The 16,593-nt window shown below is 40.9% G+C and overlaps 1 protein-coding gene across 2 annotated transcripts in view; it reads left to right on the top strand.

Annotated features, from left to right (window-relative positions):
- COLEC11 (collectin subfamily member 11) overlaps nucleotides 1-16,593 on the top strand; it is a 351,597-nt gene that overhangs the window by 226,734 nt on the left and 108,270 nt on the right. The gene's annotated exons all lie outside the window — the stretch shown is intronic.

The following is a 16,593-nucleotide window of genomic DNA, read 5'->3' as shown; positions in this document are numbered from 1 at the left end:
AGGCAGGCTGGGAAAAGCAGCATATATGAAATTTGCAGTTCTCTGAGGCAAGCTTTTGCTGTGGTGAAAGACTGGCGTTGCTTTTGTACCAGGCTAGTGTAATCTAGAAATATAATTATCCGTTGGGACTAAAAGGTAAGGGACTCTTGTGTACTGGCTTGCCACAGTATAGTGTCTCTGTTGTAGAAATTAAGTATTTGTGTGATAACAGGCCGTGATCTACCACTCGGGGTGATGGGGGTTCGCGGTGAGAGCGCTGTATGCGTGCTCTATTATGAAGCAGGTGGACGAAGCTTCTGCGGGGATCTAGGTTTTGACTCATTGAGTGAGAAATGTACCCATGTCTGTGCCCTCGCAGCCCTTCGGGAAGCCCACAAAGCGAAGGTTATTCCTAAAGGCTCTGCCTTCAACGGCTTCTACGTGAGAAGTGAGCCCCTGTGTGAGTTTCTCGAGGGTGTTCACCTTCCCTTGGAGTGTAGCGATTGCATCTTCTACACCTGAGGCCCTGGATTCCGCTTGCGTGAGGCGTTCCACAGTGTTACGTAATCTTGGTGCTAGAATTACATCAGACCCAACTGCTCCAATCTTGGCGTTTAGCATCTCTCTCGATTAGGTAATCGTTGCTAGCAGCGCATCATTATCCGGGACACCTGTGGGTGTGGTAGTCCCCGTGCCTGTGAATTTGTCCATCGTGCTCTGTTTTGTGGCTGGGCCTGCTGCTTTGTCTTTGGACATAGCCAATGAAAGTCTAGGTCAGCGTCTGCTAATTCTGGGGGGGCAAATTTTATGTGGACCCCCTCGTGGATTGGTATGTTTGAGGAGCTGCTTCACCCATGTGTAATGGGCCCTTCCCAACCACAGGCTGCACAAGACCTAGTCTGGCCGCTTCGCCGATGAGGATATACCCACCCAACGGGCGCTGTCCCCTGATGGTTTGGGGTGGGTATTTTAGTTCCCACCTGCCGCTGCTAAGCTTCTTAGGACCGTTGGTTATCACACATATTAGGACAATTAGGACCATCATTGAGCCTCACTTCTCTGATTGTGCTGGTTGTGGGTGTAGATCTGTGCTGTGAAGAATTCAATCAGACTGCATCTGGTGCACGTCCCTTTTACTTTGGTTTTGGAGGCTGGTATTTCATATATGTGGGACGTACCCGTCTGGCCACGCCGTGGTTGGCACTTCTCTATGCACCTGTATCTGGGCTCACTCATGTCTGCCATTCCCCCGCGGAGCCTCTGGTGGATTACGTAATATAATGGGGAGATCCCATGTGCGTCTCACTTTTTTGCAGCTCTGGAGGGCTCACCCCGAGCAGGTTTCAAGGCTCTGGCGAGAGCGTTCACCACTGGGCCGACGTCACGGCTCCTCTTCACGCTACAGATCGCGTGACTCATCGGACTCTTTGCGGCGGCTTCGAGGGCAGCTCTTGACCACTGGGTATCAGGGAATTGCAGCATTGGGAGTTTTCCAGATAGAGATAGGAGGCCTTGATCAAAGGTTAGCCGGCAGAATTATGTTAGATGTTTGTGGGGCTTCAGGAGCTTGTCTACGGCGCATCCGCCATGTCGGGCCACTCAGCCACGCGCCCTTAAGGCTACAAAACAAATCCTCTCCATCCACCCTGCCTTCCAGATATTTGTTGCTTTGTCTCATTCTGTCAAGTGGATAAGAAAAAAAGCACTGTAAAACCAGTGATGAGCAGAGTTAACATGCGATAAACTCTCCAAATTGAGAATGGAGATGGGGTGGGGGGGATTAGTTGTTCCTCTTGTTTTCCCCCACTGATAATGTTCCCTTAGTAAGTATATATGTATGGAGGGTTTTAAGGTCATGGAAAGTTCTCTCTAGACTATTCCTTTGCACAGCCACTACAACCTGTTCCGCAATCACACCCACACCTAGATCACACAAGCATTCACAAAGCATCCTCAAAATACACAAACACATCCTCATGAATATAATACTAGCCACCATAATCCTTAAAAAAATACCAAATGCAGACTCCTCCTCATGCTCATCAATGCTAACTCCGCAGTATGGTATGTTATTCTAGATCGCTGACCTTATCACCTATCATAACTTGATGCACTCTTCATCACAGAAACATTGATCACCCCATATCCTCGCACCTCTTAGACATCCATTTTCCAACAGGCTACAGAATTCGGTGTGCAGACCATTCTCATAAGAAGGGAAGAGACCTCACCCCATAAATCCTCTTGGTACTGCCCCTTAGGCAAGCAAGCAAATCCAATTCCATGGATTTCCTCACATACCACGACCCATTTTACACAACTCAGTGTCCCACATTCTACCCTATCCATAGGTCTCCTGGACAAAACAAGGACTTCATTAACAAATTCTTAGGCCTTTTCATTGCCTCATTGTAAGAAATTCGTTTTTTGGTTGACTGCAGTGTGAGCCCCAGTCAGGCAGCAACCACATTTCTTCTCAGGGTGAAGCCACAAGCAAACCTAAAATTAACCTGTGCTCAACCCTTGGGTAGCTTGTCATAGAGTAGTCAGACTTAACTCGGAGGCAATGTGTAATGTATTTGCACAACACGTCAAACAGTATCACACCACAAAAGGATCTCACACCAGTTAGTAAAATAGAGTTAAATGTAATAAATAAAACAAGACCAAAGTGACAAACATTCAATCAGTGGAGCCGGAGTTATACATTTGTAAAGATTTTAGGGTAAAATTGCGCCAAAAAGGACAAAGTGCCAACTGCGGTGAGCTGGTCATGTGTGACCAAGAGAAAGTCACAAGTTCATGATGAACACGAGTGAGCATGGGTGGGGTAAATTGACCGGGTTAGTCCCGCTGGAAAGTTACCATCTCAGTCTAGCACCAAGAGTTCTATTCGCGGTCGAGTGGGTCGCAAGAAGTAGGGAGGCATCCTGGAAAGTTGTCGATGCAGCCCACAAAGCAGGCCAAGCCTCACAGGCGATTGTGGCTGTTGCACAAAGATCCTGATGTCATGGACAGTTGGGCCAGTGCTTTGTGGTGTCACTCCACACGAGAGGTCAATGTTGTAGCTCAAAGGGTCAAGTTGACAGAACTGTACGTCACCGGACTGGGCCTGTGACATGGACTTGGCACCACTCGGCCCCTTCGCAGTCATGAAGAGCCCAAAAAACTCAATTCAGCCTCTCTGAGGCTGCATTAAGGGTCCAGGACCGGAGAGGCACACTTCGGCGTCAAAGGCTTGCTCCAACTGGATCTGGGTGCTGGTGATGGTGGTTGGAAGCCTGTTATGTCCATGTGGCTTAGAACAGGAGGCCAGCAGATCTGGAGTCACTCTGGGTGCTCTGGGTTCAAGAGGTACAGGCCCAGTTCTTTTCACCCGGGTGAAAGGGAAGCAGGCAGCAGGTCAGTACAGCAAGGCAGCAGCACAGCACTCCGGCAGAGTGACAGCTCTTCAGCAGCACAGCAGTCCTTATTGGCAGGGCATCAACAGGTCCATAAGTATACTGAAGAGTTTGTGTCGGAGGTCAAATATTTATACTGGTACTCTTCCTCTAGAAGGTGAGGGAAGCTTCTAGAATTTCCCTTAGAAGTCCCCAGGTATGCTGCCCTCCTTATTGTATCTCCAGGCTAACTACAAGGGGCATGCAGCTTTTTGTGTGGAGACAGGACACAGCCTATTCAAGTGTAAGTGGGGATCTGCTCAGCTCCCCCTCCCATCTTGCCATTGTTTGCCCATACAAGCACACCTAAGCTCTGTATTGTGTGTTGCTGTCTAGGAGGAAAACACAAAGCCCATCTGTCTGCTACACCCAGTCATGAGAACCAGAGACTAGCACTAAACGGCTATGGCAAGAAGATTGTAATTTAAAATCTGACTTCTCATTGAGTTAGGATTTCTCACCACAATTTTAAAGACACCAACCATGAAGGGATGGTCTGTTCCCATTTGGAAATGACAACTTATTAAGTGTGAAAAGGTAACTCTGATGTTATCCTATGGGAGAGGTAGGCATTACAGTAGTGCAATACGAATGTTTTTCATGACCAGAACATGTAAAACTTAAAAGTACATGTCCAACCTTTCAAAAACACTAAAACCTGTCCTTTTGGTTGTCCAGGGCCTACCCTAGGGGTGACTTACATGTATTAAAAAGGTGAGTTTGAGCCTGGCAAAAGGTGTACTTTGCTAGGTCGACATGGAAGTTTAAAACTGCATACACAGGTTGCAAGGGCAGGCCTGAAACATGTTTAAAGAGCTACTTAAGTGGGTGGCACAATCAGTGCTGCAGACCCATTAGTAACACTAGTAGCATTTACAGGCCCTGGATACATGTAGAGCCACCTTTCTAGGGACATATAAGAGCATTAAATATACCAGTTAGATATAAGCCAACTCTTCAAAGCCTGCAGGAGGGAAAAGAGATATGTACCCAAGTATGTCCTCCTTATATCTAAGTACCTTATATCTAAGTAGTTATGACACAAGATACTTGAGAATTCAAATCTGTGGCCACTTCTGTTGTTACATTTAAGAAGAGGTAGGGTGAGGTCATATAAAGATATTTAAGAGGTCCTCTTAACCACAACATATCGTTGAATGATTGATCATCCACAACCTCTCACACTGGGGTAGGGACAATGCCACCCCAGCGGACTCAACTGAGGTCCAAGACCCTTGGAGCTCCTTTATATCATATTTCAGGACAAATATAATTATCAAGTTCAGGTCAACAAGATTAAAAATACCTCAGGGCATATACCCAGGGAAATTCCTTTATTATTGAGTACCACTGGTAACGATTAAAAACAAAAGGTATGGTCAACAGATGAAATAATTTATCTGGCCATCCAGAATCAACAAAGTACCACATGTCTCGACCTATACTAAAGTCCAGAAGGTCTAAGGTCTTATCAGGGTAATATGACTCGCTATCTCTGATATTCATTTATACCATGTGAAAAGGAAAATTATTTCCTACTAGTCCCTCGTCTACTAAGACGTAAACTTGTATGAATAATAAACAGAAAAACAAAGTATAACAATCATCAGCATTGATGACCCAACTAGTGGTGGATAATGAAACATACTGGCCATTTTACAAATAGTATGTGGGGTATGGAATACCAACAGGAAATTATCCTATTACAATAGATCATTATACTTTAAAATCATATAATTATATTAAAATAATCACCACTAACTGGACGCTACAATCTATGCAAACTAATTCAACAGTTATTATATTGAGCCTACTAGCATAAGGTGCTAGTCTTACCATATGTTGGTGGGCTCTATGACTTACCTGAGTCATATTAAACTACAGGCGTCATGGTTCAGTGCGGGGGAAAGCCTTCTCTGCAGTCACACTCTAAACATGTGTGTCAAAAATATATCATGATGTACAAAGAAAAGCATATTAAAACAACGTACAGTCACTTGTAAGAATAACAAAGAAATGGTGGTAATGGCAAAAATTACACTTTGTATAACCAATACACAATTTGGTGGGTGTATGAGTAAACATTAAGTAAATGTAATCAGATGTTTTGAAAGATGGTTCTAAAAAAGGTAATTCCACACCCAACTACCTGTGGTGTGAGTACATATTGGGCCTAAAGCTGAATCTGCCAACATGCAAAACAGAATACCACAGCACTCCAATTGAAGTATTACAATTTTAAGTGAGAGTCCAAACCGTGAGGATTAATCCTAAAGACAGAAGTTTTCTTTATTTTGTCCCACAGGTCAAGTTTCTTCAGTTTTCAATATATTGAAGACAGCCGACACCTGTTTCGTCACACACTGTGACTTTTTCAAGGCTTTAACAGATCTTGTTGGTTAGGTAAACCACGAGCAAGCATTAGTTTTAAAGGAGGCGATATCTGTTAGGGCCTCATGTTATTGAAATTGATTATGGAAGTCAAAGTAGAAGTCGTCCAAGTATTGATGAAATCAACGTCTCGCAGTAGGAGACACGTTCTCCAAAAGGGTACTAAAAGGCTTCCCAAGCGACCAGAAGAAATAGAATATAGCCAACAGTGAACCACTAAAGTTAATGAAGGTTTATGTATCAACTGCAAAGCGTCTTGGACCATGGTAAGCCCCCATCAGAAAGTGTGTACTATAATAAACAACCGGTGTTATACAGTAGAGGACATGTCAAAAGCAGAGCATCAGGAACCGTGATAAGTATTATTGACAATACTTTTATTGGAGTGCTGTGGTATTCCGCTTTGAACGTACAGTCATTGGTTGACACATTATGGATTCTGGACCCATACAATGCAGTCATTCTGTGTCGGTGTCCAAACCTTTGCCACTCACTGGGTTCTTTAACTCATCCGTGATTCGTCTAGCGTATCTTTTACATGAATATCTTAATCACTCTCCTCACCGGTTTCTCCCTTGTTAGACCATTCTACATACACACACATAAAATAGAGACACACAGGAAACACACTCTTTGCCCATTGCATGGTTCCATCTATGTCCCTTAAACACCTTATGATTAGTAGGATCAAAGCTTTTCCCAAAATATATATATTGCAAGGCATGTGCCCCCAATATTATGAATCCTAATCCTGATAGGACCCAATGCCTTCAACACTAATTAAAATAATGAGGTTACAAAGGAGTGTGCCGTGGCTGCTCCACTGATACAGCTTAGTCCATTAGTATGAGCCAAATGGGGCCTCTATGAGTTCAGGCTAATCCTCATCAATCCCAAACAGCTACAAGAAATAAGAATAGCATGCTCTGTGCCCCTTGCCTGATTCCCATTACATCATGAGCAGAATCTAATTTGGCCCAAGTGTTGTCAACATTATAGTTCTTAGTCAGCATGTACTTACTAATAAATCACAAACAATTATGGTGCAGTATATTCCAAGGCCCCTTGGTTACAAGGCTCATTAATCAAATACATGCCATGCACTGTATACATGCGCCTTAGTTGTGCCATTATTTGTTGCTCACCCTCAGGTCCGGCTCCAGGATTCTTGCTCAGGGAGGGCCATGAACAAGGATGGGAGGACCACAAAGATGACTGGGCAGTGGTACAAAGTATTGCAGAAATCTAATATTTTAGGTAGTGACATTGTCAACTTTTGACATTTTAACACCATAACCACCAACAAACGAGGTACCTACTTCGCTTTTCACTGCTGTGCGTTATTGACTTGTTGAAGGGGGGAGGGGGGCAACGCAGCATACTGATTAGCTGCAGACTGCTCCTGGTCATGTGCAGCAGCAGAAACATTCCTGCTGCCACACATGTCTTTGCAGCTTTTCATATTTAAAAAACAAAAAAACACCAGGGTTCGCTTTGCATTTTGCAAAGCATTGAAGTTTAAAAATGTGGTTCAGTGGACCCTCTGACAACTTTGCACTCCTCTGCCTAATAAATAATACAGACATTACAATTATTTATCCCCCCTTTCTATGGACATGTTCATTAAACACAGCTAAAAACTGAGTTATGGTTTTGACAAATGTGCACATCCAAGGAAACTCGCCAGCTATGATAACCAACACACACCATACAGGCCATAGCTCTAGCTGCCCATCATGCTAATGCTCAAAGCCCATTCTCAAGTGGGCCTGGGTCTTTCTCCCATCTATTTTGAGGCCATCCAAGTTTTTTTCTGAGATATTCCTTTTGGGCCATGCTAGTTTGGCAGTATTCCCTGTAGTGGTAATACTTTCAGCATACACATCTCCTCCTTAATGGAAGAAGTAAGAACATGCTTGAACTTCTAGTATTGAGTTGTCTAGTTGTTTTGTAGAGTGTATTTGGATTCTAATGTGTAAATGGGAATTAACGTGTACCGAGTAGTAAAAGAAACTCTATTCAGGAAAACAATACCGAAGTTCCCTGTACTAAACAAACATGGTCAGAATATACAACAGTACACTGTGCACTACAGAGCTCTGCTTAGCCATTCATGTGATGAAAAAGACTACCAAAGGAGTTTAGGGTACAACGGGTGTGCACTACGAACCTTATTTACACCAATCTTTAAGGCACTGAAATAAATAAGGCAAGGTGCTTTTGAAAAAAAAGCATAGTGTTATGATACACAATTTTTGCAGTGGAGCCTTCAGCCTCTTATGTGAGAGTTAGTGAGAGTGTTCCGGATATCTGTGCTGTTTATGCAATCAGCTGCTTCAATCCTGCTGACATCACACTTGTCCCCAGGCCTGAACGTAGCCTATACCTGTGATTGAATCCAGACCAAAAATTGGCGGAGGCACCCAAAAGCAAGAGGCCCACCTTTACAGATCACAACCTTTCGTGAAACATTGCTTGTATACTATCAGGGAGCTAATCTGGGGAGACATTTGTAATAAATTCAACTTTTCAAATGTTCTAGGACCATTAGCATTATCCTCTTGCCTGATATACTATTATTTCTCTGCAGCTCACTCACACATCTTCCAACAAATCTGTCCCTGAATCAGTTGCTCACTTTTAGATCCTCTAAGCCCTTACTCATCCTCTGATCTCTGAATTATCTCTCAGCGATCCAGTCCTAAAACTCCTGGTCATTCTTATGAATCCTTGCTTGGCCCTGACCAACATGACCCCACAAGCTCATGCATTTTCTCTTGTCTGTAGGCTTCTGGTCACACCTAAGGCCGTCAGACACTTGCTCACCAGTTGGTCTCTAAACTACCCCCTTATTAAAAGGACCCTGGAGCTAATGTCCACTCTCCCGTCTTCTGAGACTCCTGCTCAGTCTCAGATCCTTAAAGTTCCAGCTCACTCTCAGGTGACTTTGTATTCCAGATCATCATCTGGTCACCTGATTTCCATGTTTACCGCCAGACCCTGTAGCTCTTGCTTACTTTTACTTGAAAGCTCCAGGACATCCTCATTTCCCTGAGGATCCTCTTTACCATTAGATTCAGCATAACTGTATAAGCTTTCTTGATGTTTTACTCACCCTAATGGCATGAGGTGTACTGTCACCTCTAGATGGCTGAAGCTCCTGCTCACCCTCAATCCATGCAGTGGGCATTGGAGGTGAATACATGCTTCAGAGGCATAGCTGAGTTTAGCTCCCTGAGCCTCAAGCTCACCCTGGGGTCCTGAGGTTTATGCTTACTCCACGTTGCCTGAAATCCTGCTCACTCCAAGGTCTTCAAGGCTCCTGCTTGTCACAATAGCTCTGGCTCACCCGGGGGTGCTAAGGTTCTTGTTCAGTGTCATTTAATTGTGGTGCCTGGCCACGCTGAAGTGCCCGGAGTTTCTTACTCAGGGACATTAATCAGTGATAATACGGTCCACCTTACCGTGGGGCACATGTCATCCTCAAGTTGCTGAATCTTCTTCTCAATTTCACATACCATAAGATCTGGTTTACCTTCAGATCACTGACATTCCTGGTCACCCTGAGGTCTCCTGATATCTCTGCCCACCCTTCATAAGTCAGAAAACTCACTGCTAAACTTTAGGCTTCAATGGCTGTACACATCAAAGTCTTTCATGGACCCTTTTGGTTGCCACACATAAGTCTCTCTGTGTGTGATGTCTTAGATCTGTGGTTTGTTTCTTACTTTCGGTGACACATTACCCCGTAAGTACTCAGTCATTTCTGCACCATGAAGTAATGCTTTCATCTGTGCCCATTTTAATTCTGTCAATGCCTCCCAACCATTTGTGTTGGTAATGGTTTAGCTGATGATTGTGTCACCTAAAAGTGATGGTGCTGATAAAATAGAGGAAATTACCTCATCATCGAAGGCTAAGACTTCTGACATATTTCTTGGGAATGGAGGTACAATGCTCCTAGTTAATGACCTCTTAGTCTTTATTAAACTCTTAGAGCTGAGCCGCCACACATCATATCAAACCCCACAGGAGAGAAAAGAGGTATTCACTCAAGTATTAGGCCATGTGATGAGAAGAACACACATTACACCTTCAAATTTTCATATCCAATCTTTAATATCACATCCTTCTTTAGGTACACTTGAAAAAATTCTTCTTTATTTGGTATGAAATTCATATGAAAACCATCAAACACTTGATAAGAAATCTTCATCAACAGATTGTGATATATACAACCAACACATGTTTTGCGAAGGTTTTGCTTCTTCAGGGCTGTTGATAAAAGAATATATTACTTTTAAACACTTAAGGTATATACTTCATGGTCAAAAAACTTTTTTAATAGAAAAGCAAAAATAAGACATCCGGAAAAAAATTGTGTTTGAATTCTTCAGAAAACTACAAGGCAGGGAATGAGGAAGACAGCAGTAGTTACAAAATAATCCTGAAGGTACACACCTTCAGATACATTAGTAAGAAAGTATTAACAGTAAAGTTGAGTTTCAATATATACAATTTTTTACAATCGTTTACAAGCAACATAACATCTGCACATCGTATTATCGTATTATCACAATTCGCACAAATATAAACATAGAGACAACTTCAAATATTGGATTTACAAATTCATCATATGAGAAATCTTTTAGTAATTGATCCAAAGCAATGATTTAGGAAGAACCTAATAGATATAGTGTATCCAAATAAACTCATAATCTACCTAGGTTAGGAATTTAAAGTTGTTTCCAGTTTCTTGATCAGGAGTTCACCAATTCCATCAACCAGTGCTTCAACTAGTAACTTCTTACCATAACTAGATAGAAATACATATATATATATATATATATATATATATATATATATATATATATATATATATATAATGAAAAAAACATAGGATTCAGGCACGTTGTAGTTAGAATTGAGCATTTACAAAACCTTACTAATTCGCTGAAAAAACCATAGGTTTCAGGGACATTATAGTTAGTTGGACATTTCACTCGTACAAAACCATAGAAATTCCTCCGTTATAGTTAGTTCAGCTAACTATAACTCAGGCCCCCTCAATGTACTGCTGATGAAGTCACATATTACATCATTCATGACATGGTCAGTGACATCACTGATGACATGACTGATGACATCTCAAATGACATCACTGATGACATCATTCAGTGACTGTGTATTTCTTTTCATTTTAAATATGTATTTTATATATATATATATATATATATTACCTACTGGCGGTCGCCAGTAGGTATATATAGTTAGGATTTTTTCCCTATGGGATTTTTGAAAATTCTATGTCTAATAACCTTGGCGTTTGTGGACGGAATTGGCTGAAATTTTCTGGAAAATGGAACATTTTGTTTCTGAGCAGCCCCTGGAAATTTGGGGGGGGTTCGTCCAGGGGGGGTCGAGAAAAAAGGGGGGTCCCAAAACGTGTTTTTAACATTGAGTTTTCCATAGGGCGGTTGGCCTCACTTTTAGCCCGAACGGCTGAATGGATTTGCATGAAACTTGGCAAAATTGTAGGGACTGGTAGCCCGATGTGCCTTTTGTAGGTCTCAATATATGTGCTCCAGTGGATTTTGAGAAATTAACGTTTAAAAAAAGATATATATCTGTAAGCGCGCTCTGGGCTGCGCTCCGGTCCGCGGACCTTAAGCGTACCGGAACTTCGCGTAGCTAAGCTGATTGGCTCTCCGGTGTCTGTCAACATTCTAAACAGTCCGGAGTGGCCGCCATCTTGTCTCTCGGTAGGATTGAGAGACAAGAGGAGGCCAAAACAAAGGGGGAAATAACCATAAGGGGGCATACTAGATCCTCCCTGACCCCCTAGGTTTAATGTGGAGGTTTTAAAAGGGCCCCGCGGGGCAAAAAAAACTAAATTTTTTTTTGTTTTTTATGCGTGGGGAGCGCCCGGTCCGCGAACCGGGAAGCGTTCTGGGCAGCGTACTGCAATGAAAAATGAATGATAGACTTTTCAAATGCTGTATGTTAATTGATTGTTGGTTTTGTTGATTATTTTTTATTTTCTTTATTTTTTAAGCATTTTTTTTTATTGTTATTGTGTTTCATAATTTATTAAACTTTCTAACATTTCATTGTCAGAAATTTCATAATTATCATTGAATATACATTGTAGTCTCTGAGGGTGTAAAATGTCCTCATTTTCAAGGAGGTTATCTACTGCTTGTACACATTGCAGTAGTTCTTTGTCTAAAGTTTCATCGAAAAATTCAATATCATTTTCATCATTGATTTCTTGGCTGCTCTCTTGCAGGACAATTTGAAATTCAACTTTCTGTTCGCCTTCCATTTTGCCTGAAATTTAGATTAAAAAAATATATATTAGTAGAGATAGGGCACTGTTGGGATTAATTTTGGGCAGTGTATAGTATCAGAGTGGAAGTAGGAATATAAAAAAGTGTATGTGATTTAACGTAAGTAAATTCATAATTATACAAGAGAAGCCTAACTCCAGAAAAAGTTTACCATATTAACTTATAGTGCACAATATACTTCAGTTTTAAAAATAAAAACTTACCTTTAGAAAGAAGTTGAAGGAATTAGTGAAAATCCTATTGAAATGTACACCAAGAAGTAGTAGTCAAAATGGCTGTGTTTTCTTCTCTTCCTTTATATATATTCAGGTATATAACCAATCAAATGTCAGGTAAAAAAAGTAGAAAATGAAAGTAACATTTTAATTGGTTGTCAATTCCAACACTTCAGATGTGTTTTGTGAAGTAATTTACCTCACGGTATTTAGAGAGGTCTACAGGCTAAATGGCTAAATGGAATTCCAATCAAATTTGTGAAAATGGTAGGGATTGGTATGTAGTATGAGCTAGTCTATATTTGGTGAAATTGTCTCCAGTGGCTTTTCTGTGAACTACTTTCCCACCTTTTTTGATGGTGCGCTTCCCAGGGAGCGACCCGGTACGCGAACCGTTGAGCGCCCCGGTTCGCGAACCTTAAGCGTAACGGGAGTCCACCATTTTGTGTTTTGGTCGAATTAAGATACAAGATGGAGGGCAAATAATGTTCAGAATGGGTAGAAGGGGGCACGGTAGACTTATCTTGACCCCCTAGGTTTTGTGAGGGTGGCTGAGGAGGCCCATATGTGCGAAAAAAAAACATTTTTTTTAAAAATTTCGCGAGGTTAGCTCCCGGTTCGCGTACCGGGTAGCGCCCCAGGGAGCGTACTTTGTTGAAAATTAGTGAAAAATGTTAGAGTAAAATAATAATTGTGAGTGATCAGATGTAGGGTAGCTCTGAGAAGAGCTTTTGGGTTTATGGTACATTTAGGTACTTATAAGTAGGTACCAATGCACATTCTTAAATTCAGAGTGAAAATTCTGTTGCCCTCATCTGAGAAGTGAACTCCATCTCCTCTGTAGATATCTTGCATGTAGTAACGCAAGTTATTGTTGTACAGGGAGCCCATTCCATGGTCTCTCATGTAAGCTGAAACAGATTTGTTTACATGCTTCCTCGACTTCTCAATTTGTGGACAAAATTGGTTTGACCACCTCCATTTCTGTCTTTGGCATATATTTGAATATACCAAGGCAGTCTGAGGAAAAAGTGCCATTAATTGCTCAAAGGTGTCCTTTAAAAGCATTTCCAGACCTACACCAGTCAAAGTGCCCAAGTCATTACCTCCACAGTGCACAATTAACAGGTCAGGTTTGGGCAAATGCATAAAGGTTTTCACCAATGGTATCAATTGGTGACATTTTAATCCTCTGTGGCCAAACCACTTAATTTCCACATCTTGTAAATTGAGGTTAGGTAAATTCCTGTTTTCAGTGTACCTTTGAGCCCAGTGAATATAACTGTGTCCAACAATCCAGACAGAAAACATGGTGAGAGAAGGTTCTCCTGCAGTCAGATGAAGTGTGGCAATGAAATGGCAGTTGAAAAAATGAGAGTTTAAAATGAAAAAAACTGTGGAGTTTCTGTGTTCATGAAGCAGTAACAGTGATTGGTGGATTTTGATTGCTGAAAACAGAAAGTTAGGGTGCACGGATGAGTTATTTGAAAGATGTATTTTGAATGGTCAATAAAAAATCATTAAATGAAAGAATGCACTGGATATGCAGGTGCACTGAGAGTTCAGAGTTCAATTGCAACATTGTTGTGTGAACTTGCAAACACCAGAAGTCTTCCAAGAGGTGGTTGCCATGCAGAAAAGGCAGAAAGGGAAGAGGGGGGAAGGGTTTTCATTTGAAAAAAAGTGAGGGAAGAGTTTTGATTGGGTGACATGAGAGATATGTGTGAAGAATTACAGCATTTCTGTGCTTTTGATAGCTGCAGACTCTGGAGTGCATACCTTTTGCTCTGCTGAAGACAAATTGGTGTGTTTCTGAGACTGTTTTCAAACTCAAAGTATTTGCTAAGGTGAGAAAATATTTCTTTAATTTAGATAGAGAATAGTGTGCTTTAAGGAGAAAATTATGAATTATGTGGCGCAAATTGCTTGTAAATATGCTCCCACCTGTGCAAGGAAAATTTAGATTTTTAATGTTTGTGTTACATAGCCATGTTAAAAGTGATACAAACATGCTGCAAAGGCAATTAAAAAACGCTTTTATGTGTCTTAAGGACATTTTAAGTAATTTTCCCATGTGCAGTGTTTTGAAATTATGATTTGAAAATCGTTTTTGGGGAAAAGGAATTGTTTTTAAATTTATGACAAGGACATAATGGTGTATGCTTCTTTATAAGGCAATTGACTGTCCCTGATGTTATTTTTCCCATTTTAATGTAAGACCTTTCTCTGTGGCGCAAATTGCTTGTAAATATGCTCCCACCTGTGCATGGCAAATTTAGATTTTAAATGTTTGTGTTACATAGCCATGTTAAAAGTGACCCAACCATGCTGGAAAGGCAATAAAAAAACACTTTCATGTGTCTTAAGGACATTTTAAGTAATTTCCCTGTGGGCAGTGTTTTCAAATTATGAATTGAAAATCGTTTTTGAGGTAAAGGAATGTTGTTAAAATTTATGTGCGCCATATGCCCCCAAATTTCTTTTTCAGGGGTGCAGCAGGGTGTTATTGAGACACCCCTACACCTTTGTAAAAATTCCTAATTTGCGATGAGCTAATTGCTAATTGCAAATTGCACCTTCTTTCATATGGGCATCCTGGCGCATGGAAATGAATGGGTAATTTGCAATTAGCAATTTGCTCATCGCAAATTTGGAATGGTAAAGAATCGCTATTTATTCCTTAAAATTCGCTATTTTGGAAATGCAAAATAGTTATATGATACATATGGCGGTTGATGTCTAACAAGATAAGAAGCTTAGGGATACATTTATGATGACTGGCGCAATGAAGTGGACATCACTTACTTCATTGGTAGAGCTTTACATGTATTATGTCCTCTGTATTCTTCATCAAGCGTAACTTTAATCTGCAATCCTGAGTAGGCCTCACCTTAAACAAACCTCTGGATAGGCCACATCTTATCGTCATCCTGAATTAATCATTTAAAATGCTAGGGACAGATTTATGATAGGTGTATGCCTCTTTTGCGCCACTTACAAAACACTGTCCATGGGGAAATGACTTAAAATGTCCTTAAGACACATGAATGTGTTTTTTTAAAGCGTTTGCAATTTTTTTGGGTCACTTTTAACATGGCTATGTGACTCAAACAGTCAAAATCTAAATTCACCATGCACAGGTGGGAGCATATTTACAAGGAATGTGCTCCATGGGGAAAGATCTTATAATGTAATATGGGAAAAATGACATCAGAGACACTGAAATGCCTTATAGAGAAGCATACACCATTATGTCCTTGTCATAAATTTGCAAACCATTACTTTTCCCCAAAAACGATTTTCAAATCATAATTTGAAAACACTGCACATGTGGAAATGACTTAAAATGTCCTTAATTCAAAATTTGCTATTCCTTATTTTGCGATTGCACTGAAGGATTTGCAAATTTAGCGATTCCTTAAATGCAATGTATCAAACAAAAAATATGTAAAAAATGACATTAAGGATTTGGAAACTACCACCAACTTCTAGTTTGTGGTAATTTGCGAATTCTTTTCAAAAAGCATTTTTTTCCAAAAAACAAAAGGTGCCATATGACGCCCATACATGCCCTTAGGGCATGTATGTGCGCCATATGCCCCCAAATTTCTTTTTCAGGGGTGCAGCAGGGTGTTCTTGAGATACCCCTGCACCCTTGAAAAAATTCCTATTTTGTGATGAGGTAATTGCTAATCGCAAATTGCAACCTTCATTCCTATGAGCCTCCTAGCCCATGGAAATGAATGGGTAATTTGCAATTAGCAATTTGCTCATTGCAAATTAGGAATGGTAAAGAATTGCTATTTATTCCTTAAAATTCGCTATTTAGGAAATGCAAAATAGTTTGATGGTACATATGGTGGTTCATCTGTAACAAGATAAGAAGCTTAGGGATACATTTATGATGACTGGCAAAATAAAGTGCAAATCACTTACTTCATTGGTAGGCCTTTACATGTATTATCTCATCTGTATTCTTCATCAAGCGTAACTTTAATCTGCAATCCTGAGTAGGCCTCACCTTAAACAAACCTCTGGATAGGCCACATCTTATCGTCATCCTGGATTAATCATTTAAAATGCTAGGGACAGATTTATGATAGGTGTATGCCTCTTTTGCGCCACTGTGCGTCACTTTTATGATGCAGCGGCGGTGCAAAAGATTTGCTATGAGGCGACAAAATTACAAATTGATGCTTTTAGGCAGATATGTCATGG

Source organism: Lissotriton helveticus, chromosome 6, assembly GCF_964261635.1.
Source record: "Lissotriton helveticus chromosome 6, aLisHel1.1, whole genome shotgun sequence".
NCBI classification, from domain to species: Eukaryota; Metazoa; Chordata; class Amphibia; order Caudata; family Salamandridae; genus Lissotriton; species Lissotriton helveticus.
This window is presented reverse-complemented; position numbering and strand designations above follow the sequence as displayed.